Source organism: Helianthus annuus, chromosome 1 (genome assembly GCF_002127325.2).
Source record: "Helianthus annuus cultivar XRQ/B chromosome 1, HanXRQr2.0-SUNRISE, whole genome shotgun sequence".
Classification (NCBI taxonomy): Eukaryota; Viridiplantae; Streptophyta; class Magnoliopsida; order Asterales; family Asteraceae; genus Helianthus; species Helianthus annuus.
The window spans coordinates 36,709,887-36,721,334 of NC_035433.2; the positions used below are offsets into that span (position 1 = coordinate 36,709,887).

The 11,448-nt window shown below is 37.4% G+C and overlaps 1 pseudogene; it reads right to left on the reverse strand.

The window, feature by feature from the left end:
* Positions 1-243: 243 nt before the first annotated feature.
* On the reverse strand, positions 244-9,967 carry LOC110874748 (annotated as a pseudogene).
* Between the last annotated feature and the right edge of the window lie 1,481 nt (positions 9,968-11,448).

Here is an 11,448-nt window from a genome sequence, read left to right on the forward strand (position 1 = left end):
TGCCCGAGTATAATCATATCCTACATGCCCATTACTTATTTTGTGGTGGAATTAGTGTAATTCTATTTTCATGATACGATATCATTCCGGATCGACACAAACTTTCTACATGAATGAGACCAACACAATCTATTCAAATACAAAAAATAGAATAAAGCTCGCTACCTATTTTAGATGTCCAAAAATAATGGAAAAAGAAAACAAAGCTTCAGTTTCCACAACCGCAAATCAAACTTCATGAGTCTAGGATTTTGCAACTTCAATGGTAGCAAGTGGTGCAACACCACTAGTGGTTGGCCTGCAAACAATAATTAGCGAGTTAAAATTTGGCTTCAAAAGTTAAAGGTAAAAAAGATGGCATCTTTTAACAAATGTGAGGACAACTAACAACCCAACAAACACTTTGAAAGTGTAATAAACTCCCTACTGAGCTCTCGTGAGTATCCCGATCATCAAAATACGTAAGGGAAGCCCTCAAGTTAGAAGAACCCAAACTCCAAGTTTCTTAACAACCTAGAAATTAGAAAAAAAGTATTTATTTATTTACTTATTTATCAACTGTAAATAAGCAACATTTTAATGCATAAAGATGTTGTACTCTATGCATAGGGTGGTTTTCAAAAAAATATATATAATGTTATACTTTTAGTCCTAAAGTTAATTGATATTTTACTTTTAGTCTAAAAGTTTTCATCTTTTCCAATTTAATCTTATAATTTTCTTTTACTTTCAATTTTGGTCCTCTAACTTTTCATATTTCGCAAAATTTTCGTTTTACCTTTTGTTCTAAATTTTGCGAGTTAACATAACGCAACGTTCGTGTGTGGTTCAATATTTTTTACGTTTTGTTTTACGCTTGTTCTACATTTTACAAGTTACATGGTGCAACATGCGTGTATGGTTCAACGTTTTTCTGTCATCTATTTTTCCCGTTTGACAGGTCCGTGGCAACGCGCAAGTCTTTAATCGACTTGGTTATTATGTTCTATGTTTTACGTCTCGGTTTCATTTCTCCGTATTAACACGCCGTAACTTCAGTATTGGTGATCACTGGCGATGGTGTGGTATTGGTGCTATTTATCATGGCTTTACAACCCTACCACAACTGTAACACCCCGTGTTTTCGAAGGTCAAAGTCAAAGTCCAAGTCAACTTTGACTACTTTGACTGTAAATAGTCTATTTTATGTTTTATTTGTATTATGTGGAGTAAGTGTTGTTAATCAAGAATCAGGCTAATCGAATGTTTTATCGACGCGAACCGATTTACGATTGTGAATAGTAGGAAGTAACAATGCGATAAAGTTAACTAATCAGTAATCAAACCGATCTAACCATCATCGAACTCGAATCTCGAATTACGCGAACTTTGGTTCTTGTTATACGTGTGTGTGCCTTGTGTGTTACCTGTGCGTGTTTACTTTATGTTTTGTGTGGTGATCAATCGAATCAATCGAAACTCGAATCGAAACTCGAAACTCAAATCGAATGCAATCGAAATCGAATTATGACGAATAGTAACGTAAGGATAGTGTGAAATATAGATGATTGTATGTTAGATATAGTGATTGGGACTGAAAGTAATATAAATAGGAAACTCTATCGTACTCGTACCGTCTTTATTCGAAATCGAAATATCAAAAATCGTCGCACCGAACACTCGAACCAGGCTGTTGATCGATCAGGCTGTCAGCCGATCGAACAGCCCAGCCGATCGGACGGACTGTCCGATCGAGCAGGCTGTCCGATCGGGATGCTTGGCCGATCGGCCAACCCTTTCCTCTTTGGGAAGCCTATAAATAGGGCTGTCATTGTCATTATTTCCACTTTTGGAAACTCTCTGACCGACCAGCTCGTGCTCCCCTTCTTTTCTCAGATTTCTTCCGATTTCGGTAAGTTTTCATCCTAAATCTTGTACTTTCTTGATCAATGCACACTCCTACACCTTTCTATCTTTCAAATCTTGATTTCTAACCGTGAAATCATCAAGATCTAAGCATTCTAGGATGATGTCATCATGGTGTTCTTCAAGAACATCATGTTTTGGCCTCAATCCACCATGAATAGCTCGGATCTAACCGATTTCCACATAAACAAGCAAAGATCCATCACAGATCTGAACAATTACATGGTGTGAAGGATTGAAAGAAGGATTTCCAACTTTCTTTAAACTCTTTTACACTCAATGCCTTCAAACCGATAGGAACGAAGCTTGAGCCAACTCACCAATCATTCTAGTGGATGAGTGGTTCAAGATTCGGATTCTATCTACGAGGTTCACCGAATTCAGGTTAAACATCAAACTACCATTCCGAACAGTTACCGGCCGGACTTGGGTGATTCCTGTCCGAGCAGGGGAAACAAGTAAGAACGAAAGTTCCATGGTTTAGCTCGTTGTCAAACTACCTCGAAATAACGTCAAATAACCAAAACAGCCAAGTGTTAGACAAACAGGCCGACCAGGTCAGGATGCTGACCGAACGGTTAGGCTGTCCGAACGGACAGCCCAACCGATCGGACATGTCAGCCGATCGACCAGGCCAGCCGATCGGCTAGCAAGTGGCCCCACACTTTGACAATTTCATGAAGTATAGTGTTGAACAAGGTGATGTTCGATCGAACGAGCTGTTTGATAACGTTACTCATCGGATCATGAGATATTATGCTTCAACCCTTAATCGATTTACAACTCGTAGTAGTACGGGGTGCCACCCGATCGAACATGCTATTCGATCGATCAGGTGACATCCAGCTGAGGACTCACTTTTGAAGTTCCTAACCGATCGGTTAAGCCGGCCGATCGAACAGGCCGTTCGATCGATCGACTGAAGGGTAAGGACACCTCAGTGTTCTCAAATACTTCAACGAAAACTTCAAAAGGTCAAACCATCATACACAAACACATCCTACTCAAAGGAAGAAACAATCCACTCAAACAGTCCAGCCGATCGAGCCTACCGGCCGATCGAACAGACTGTCCGAACGGGCTGTCTAACCGAACGAACAACCCGTCCGATCGAACCTGCTGTTCGATCGACCAGGCTGTTCGACCCTTCACCATCTGTTTCCATTCTATGTGTTACTCATCGTTATGCTATCGAACTATTCAGGCTAACCCTACTCTCAAGCGCTCCCTTCAATCCATCAATCAATCGCTGTGAGTATACTCGATCCCTTTTTGCTTTTAGCACTTTTGGTTGTTACATACGTTACTTAAATCAAAACATAATCAATCACACTACTCAATTATTTGAACGCTAACCGATTCGCATGTATTACGTGACTAAATGAATGCTTGTTGTTATGTTTACACGTGGAATGCTGTCTACCTGCCTTAACGACATAGTACTATAGTTTGGACTCAGCACCCGTTCCCACGGGGGTTGTTAAGGACAATTACTTGCATGGATTACGGTGGTAATCATGTATTGCGAACTGTCTCGGACAATCAACCCGCAGTCATTGGTATCGATAGATCCATGTCGATAATTAACATGCTTCGTTTTCTTCTGTGTACGTGCTGGTTATGCGTAAACTATTCGAACTCTGTTATGCTATTATCAAACTTGTATGCTCACCTTTACATTATATGTATTGACTTTATTTTAACGTATGTGACAGGTGTTTAAGATGTTTGCTTGCTAGGAAAGCGAGGCTAGAATAAAGCTCTAGAGGCCCCCAACAAATAGTTGTCTGTCAGGAACAACCGTCTAGAGCATAGTTGTCTGTAGATCTTGTCCGACCGGGTCTTTAGGAGCATTTGAACAATATTCTATTATTCATATTTAAATCTGAGTTGTCGGAACAGAATATTTGACTGGTTGTTATCTGTAATAATTTGTTTTATTATTTGGGACACGGTATGGGACGTGTTAATTAAACTAAATAGTGATGATAATTGTTATGGAATCTTCTGGAGAATCTGTTTCGCTCAGTGCCATGCCCCGATGATTCCGCCATCGGTTGGGGTGTGACAACAACGCTCGTACACGGTAGGTGGGGGTGGGGGTGTTAATACTAGTTACTTTTAAATGCCACCTTCTTCATTAAATTTATTTGGGCCAGCTGGATAAAAACGTGGAGACTTGGGCCTGTTGTTTATCGATTAGCCTAAAGCCTAGAATCGTGGAGCTAGGATAGGGAGTCCATATCAAATACAAACTGCATGAGGTATAGATACATGGGACGAAGAAAAAGAAAGCGGCAATCTTGATTATTAATTGGGAAGGAGGCTACGACGAACATAAAAGAAGAAGGACGCTGCTGATATTTGATCTGGAGATGAGGACGATCAAGATCAAGATTCGAGTTCGGTTTGTAAACAGTTACACTCTGTTCCTGAGTCTCATTTAATAGGGGGAGGGGAAAGAAAAGAGAAGAAAATATAAAAAAACCATGTTCCCGAGTTTTTTTAAGGATAGGAGGTGAGGGAAAAGGAGGGAAAAGGGAAGAAAATTTGTCTATATATTCATCCTCCCAAATTAGAGAGATTAGGAGAGAAAATATTATTAATTACTAAATTGCCCTCATATCTAATTAAAATGTTTTATGTTTAAAGGGTATAATGGTAACATTGTTATTTTCTTTTCTTTTCCTCCTAACTCGGGAACACATAAAATGTTTGATTTCTTCTCTTTTCCTTTACTTTTCATTAAACTCGGGAACACGAAAAAAATCATATCTTTTCCTTCCTTTTCTCTCTTAATTTATTTTCCTTCCCTTCCCCCTGTTAAATGAAACTCGGGTTAGTGTTCGGTTTCAATTGCTTTGTGTGTTTCAAACTTGATATTATGTTTTGTTTATCGTGTGAGACTTGTTTATTATTAACACACACTGAGATTCGACTACAATTGATTTCTCAAACAACTTTGAAAGTATCTAAAAGGTTGAAAATGTATTCACTCACTATTAATTGCAAAAATAAATAAAAAAATACGCTCAAATTTTATTAAAAAAACCAACCCGCAACGCGGTGAATTAGTTCTAGTTATGAAGAAGAATAATAGAGTTGCTAAGACAAAATTAACAAGTAGCACTCACATGTCCAACACTAGCTCTTTTAGCATTATTTAGTAATGAGACAAGATCATCAGTAGGATGAGATATAACACACAAAACACCAGCCACATATCCACCAGCAAAACTAACACCAAGTTGAAAGGATCCGCTACTCTCGTTTTTGGGTGTAGGGATGACATATTTGTAAACCATCTCCACAATAGTCTCAAATGAAGCGAATTCATCATTGTATATGCAAGTTAACTATTCAAAATCTAAAAGAATCACATGATACACTTAGGACTAAGCAAAGCTATGAGACCGGACAGAACCGGGTTCAACCCGACCCGACTCAAGACTGAAATATGCATTGAATTTATTGTTATTTTATTTCTTTACCCTTTAACTTTTGCTTTTTAACGTTGCTTTTGGCAACACAATTTCAACTTTATTAATTACATTTTATAACGTATCTCAAGTCTGATTTTATTCTTTGCTTGTCTCTAATGCACCTTTCTCTTGCTCCATAACTCAATTCATAACAATGCTAGATGATAAAAACATGTGATATTCATCCAATAATAAGGTTCAGAAAACCCATTTTCAACATTCACAAAATAAGTTACAAACCTTGACTTGATTTAAATGAGTTCATAAAAACTTATCAAAAGACTTTAAGGCAAAACTAGGTTTAGGGATATGTAACCCGTCCAGGAAGAGGTTACACCTTCTAAACCCTGGATGACTTCTTTATACAAACGCAGCTTGAAAATATGTGCATACCGTGCCAGATCCGTTATTTTCCTGAAATACATGTAGTTTGAAAAGTCAACATAAAGTTGAGCGAGTTCATGTGTAATGAGTATATAAAACCTTTGTGAGTATAAAAATCCTGGTATGTAGCAAATAAGGAAAAAGAGATCACCAATGGTTTGCAAGGCCATTGATAAGTGTGAAGTGCAAGTAGGGAGACTCAAACCTAGCGGATTTTGCGTTGGGTACACAGTGACCACCTGGTCCATTAGGCGGGCTCAGGGGTTGGGCTCGCTACACCCAGATAGATCTACCGCTACTGTCCCTCGGTCCTACCATGAGGATTAATGACCTCATGTTGCTCCTACCCACTCACATGATCTAAGTAGTAAACCTCCTTACGCTAACCATACCATGTATAAAGTATTCGTAATCATAGTAACATGTATTTCACCCCCGCAGTTTAGAAAACTGAAAACAGTTAAGAGAAAAGGGGGACATGAACTCACAGTGGTGCGTCTCTACCAAGTATATCTCCTGCTCAAGCAGCTGTGCGACGACCTACACGTACTAACTCTATTAGACGGACGGCCGTGCCTTAGCTTTATGGTTTAAAGTTTTTGGAAATAGTTAGACAACTATTTCGTGTTTACATTCTGTATATACTTGGTAATCATTTTCCTTCCCAAGGATGGGGGATTTAATACATGTGTGTTCGAAATATATTATTAAGTCTCACTTAAAATATATTTTATTTCTAACTCTAAAATATAATTATTTTTCTCAAAAATATTATATTTTAACACATATGATTTTCCCAAAATGATACTTTAACAAAAATACGTGTTCATAAATATTTTCTTTAGAATGCGTAAATTACGTTTTAATGATCGTGTGGTAATAATAATTACCAGTGTAACCTATATATTTATCGTAGAGGCGTTCGTATTATTTTGGATTCGTTAACATCCGATAGTATTATTTTTACCCTAAAAATAATATTTATGTATCTTCACAAATAATGACAAGTAACGTTGTGAAAAATATATTTACTAAATATATATTTATCACGTTTAATTTTGTGAAAATCCCACCTCCGATATTTTGTAAATAAAGTCGTGGCGAAAACTATAATTTGAAAACAAGTCGAAAAGTATTTCTAACACTTGTAGTGAAAATAATTCTAAGTGTTAGGTTTTTAGAAAAATTTCGCCAGAGTTTCCTCTGTAACTGGAGGTGGCCATGCTTTCAAGCGTATCATTTTCTTTTATAAATCAACCCAACAATTTCCTTATTCAACCAAAACAATATTCAAAGTATCCAACTAGTAAATAAATATGTAAATCGCATAAATTACATGAACTTGTGGTTTAACCAAAAATATGAAGTAAATCCCCTTACTTTTAGTGGATCTTTATATAAAGCAATCCGATTTCGTAAAAACCTCGTTTTTAGAGAAATTCCGTCTTTACAACTTCTCGTCATCTTTTACAAAAATAGTTATTTTGTCGAAACTTTGTGCTACACAAGTGTTTACACACTCGTGTTTTCTAAAAATCATTCTGGTTAGTGTAAGATCCGTCTTTAGAAAACATGATTTCTTTGATACTTGGTTATTTGAAAATACCGCTTGTAGATCCGTAGATCTACTAGTTTTAAACACTATTTCACAAGCAAAATCGCTTTTACACAAGTTCATGATTCGTGTGTGGTAGAGTTTCATCCTTTAACCCTTGTTTCATCCAAAACAACTTTATGTCATGATCCATGATCATGACCAACCCGGGTTAAACGATGATCCGGGCTACCACAACATAGATCGGGTCCAAATAACTACACAAATCAAATACTACAAGATTTACACAACATTCAAGCTTTTAACCACCATTACTAGCATTTTTAGTAGACTTTTATGCATCAACTTGTATGTTCATGACTTTTAACCATTACAAATCATTTTAACCATCTTAAAATAGTTCGAGAGGGTGATTCAAGCAACTTACTACTAGCTCGAGGCTAGGGAAGAATCTAGATGCAAAATGAGTGGATAAAAGCAATAGAGTGAGGTCCTTCGCCTTCCGAATGCACCAAGCCTCCTTATACGTGATCCTTAACGCTTGAATGAACTTGGAATGTGATGATCAAAGCTCGAAAATTTGATGGTTGCAAGAGGGTGTTTGGCCGTGAGTTATTTAGAGAGAGAGAGAGTTGTTTTGTGGTGAAATGTGATGAATAATCATGTTGTGTAATCTCTAGTTCTTATAGACAATTCATAAGTGTATTATCCAAGAGTTTAAGTGCCTCCTTGATATTAGACAAGAGGAAATAAAATAATCAAAATAGGACAATGTGTATCCCCCTCTTGGGGACTGTTTGGTTAGGGGGGGGGGGGTTATCCGGTTCCAAATCAACCATCTAGTTAGTTTATACTTAGGTTAAGTTAAGTTAGTTTAGGGATTAACCCGGTTACTAGTGTGTTGAGCATTACAGTGGGTGTTAGGGTATCCAAGGACGCTAACTGGCTCAGAAAAGATAAATAATGTTGATGGCAATATTTTCATGTCCCGGGTAAAGTCCGGTTGTTCGGTTGGATAGTAATCCGTTAAAGCGCTTAACAAAGCTTTAAAGTGTCATTATTATTATTTTTAGTGACACAACTTATTCCCGACACTTTGGAAAGTGTCTAGTAATATTTTTCTCATGTTTTGGCACTTTATTAGTTAGCTAAAAGCTGAATTTTTAGTTAAAGTGCTGAATTTTGTACTTAGAGTACGTTTTAGACACATCCAGTCATTGTAACTTATTCCTAGAGACGCAGTTCTACAACCCTTGTATCCCTACACTCTCTACTAGTGTAGTAAAATATTTCTGGCTCATGTAGGCCTTAGAGGCAGTATCTGCCTGGTGCTAGTTTTGTCAGCACGTTCAATAGGTTATCCGTTCATTGTGCTACTGTGCTTTTGTGCATCATGTTTGTCACTAAGGTTCAACATGTAAATAATGTAGTGACAGTAAATAGAGTATGATGCAAGTATGTACATGTATCAGCATTCAAGTAGCAGTCTATCCATAATTTCAAGTAAGCACAGTAATTAAGCAGTAATCAAATATTAATTAAGTCGTACGGAAACCTGGTTTAGTGAGGGTTGTCACACGGTTCATGCGGGTTTTCTGGTTTAGGACCGAACCCGAAACCGAGACTGAAAGTTGTGCAAGTATGGAACTGATTAATCGAATTATCCAGGTAAGGTCCGGTTTTGGGTTTTTTCGGGTCGGTTTTTGGTTTCTTTTTTGGGTAGGACCGAGTTCTGCTCACCCATAGATACACCTGCATATATAGGACTTGTAGCCCTAAATGGGGATGTTAGTTTCAACCAAATTATATATGAATTGTTCTATCTAAGTTTATATCTAATGAGTCAAATCAAAAGGCTTAGATAATTTAATCATATTTAATAATGTTTTTTTTTTCTAACAAGTTTGGATGAATATGTTTTGGGTCAGCCAAACTTGCTAGGTACAGAAACCACACATATTTGACTCGCTACCCAACTCACCCAATTTACCCACCTTAAAGGAAAAACAAAAAAGTAATAGAGAAATTAATCTATAATAATCCAAACTGCATGCATACATATAGTATAAAATGTTTGAAGTAGGATATAAATAGGAGAGTATTGCATCCGTGATGCATGAACTTACATGGTATTTGGTGTAACCATAGTGGCACCGATCATTTGTATAACCTACATAAATATGACAAAAATTCAATGTGAGTACGTCGAAACACCAACTCTATTACGTGAATAAAAACAACCTAAAAAATATAAATAGAATAAATTCGTATGTACCTTAGTGCGCCTTCAGATCTTACAAACTTGCGAAGTCCATTACCGAGACCCCTAACAAAAGCTGGTTGTGTTTGGACACGAACCTTCACTGCCTCCATGGGAGAAAGAGCCACGACAACAATTACTTTACAGGTGCAGAACCAACGAGGCAGATCAAAGTCTTGTACTTGGCAACATACTCCGAGCCAATAATCTTAGAATCACATCTCTTGAAGATTGAAGATTTCGTAGAATCCAAATTGTCGGCACCCTAAGCAATGTGCCAAGCAGGGTAAGTACCCTACTTCTAAAAAATCCCCTTAGACCATGCTCCTTCAACAATATTCCAAAACTAGACAAGATACTCTTATACTTATTAGGCTCCATATGATTAATCAAAACGTTAACAATTAATCAAAAATCTCTAAATGTATTCAGAATAATGTACTCCTGTGTGTCGTAAACTATATCGATTGTCAGTACCGTACCAATAACGAAACAAATCGGCCAATCTTGATGGAAAACGTCGGTGCCGGTATTCATTTTTGTTTTTTGATCAATGTAACACTCTGGTCAATATCCTTTGGCATATAACGATATTATTTTTCTTTCTTTTGGCTTTCGTTTCTATAACGAATGTTGATATCGAAACGAAATGAATCGATACTACCGAAAGCAAAGCATGTGAATTCACACTAGTTTATATCATATATAAGAAGAAAGGGGTATTGTATACTCTTAGAACAAAATATAAACAAATTTATATTTTTAACCCTTACCTTTTCAACTACAAATAAATAGTCCCTTAGTTTTTCTAGTGACGTGATAATTCATACAACCAGATGCTTAATATCTTGAAATTTCTTTGTCTATTCTTTACAATGTTTTTAAAACTAGATCAGTCTTACTGGTTCATTGGTCGGACCGGTTGGGTCGGCAGGACCAGTTTTAAGACCCTGAAAACGTTATATTTAATTAAAAATAATTTAAAGATGCCAAAAAATTAGAACATAAAATTATAGCAACACTAAATAAAAACTATGAAAATAAACATAAAAAGTGCATAAAAACTAAAAAAAAAGAGATAATGTAATTATAAAACTAAGATAAAATGAAATACAATTATCAAAAGATTTAGGCTTATTTCTCTGCAAATATATGCAGGTACTATGCTTAGATCTTTGTAGTTCTCAAGAAAAAAAAAGTATGTAGTATTCATTATTCTTGAAAATAAAAGACAAATGAATCATCACGGGTCCTCTGGTCAACTACCCGGACTCGGTCCTCTAACACGTTGACTATGTGGTAAAGGGTAGTGAGATCCTACTCGTCTAAGTAACGATCCTCCACCATTTGTAATCTCCCTTGAACAGTCTCCACATCATCAAAATCTTATTGGACATCCTCGACATTCGACTACAGTGCCTCGATCTGGTGGTTGTGAAGGTTACGAGGCACAAGCAATGATATAATGTCCTCCACTGGCTCCTCAGTGACTAGGATAGGTCGGCTTGCCTGTGAGAACTCACCGACCTTGAAAGTGGAGGGTCTTCCTTCTTGGTCTCACCACTCCAGCCAAACCTCAATGACAAATGTCCAGTATCGAGTAGATGACCGAAGTCGTTTGGGCTCCGACTACGTGATGGGATCAACCGTATTCGTGGTGAGAATGATCGGCCTCTTGCGAGGCGGGAGGCACTACTTATGAGCAGTGTGAATCACTTTTGTGCCTCTGGCTACCGGCCGAAGTGGGAATAAAGGTGCAACTGTAGGTGTCACCTCCTCGTGCATGGGCTCGTTAGCAACCACCGTGGTACTAGAGCCTCCTCTAACTCATCCTTATCAGTGTCCTCCTCAGACTCGGCTCA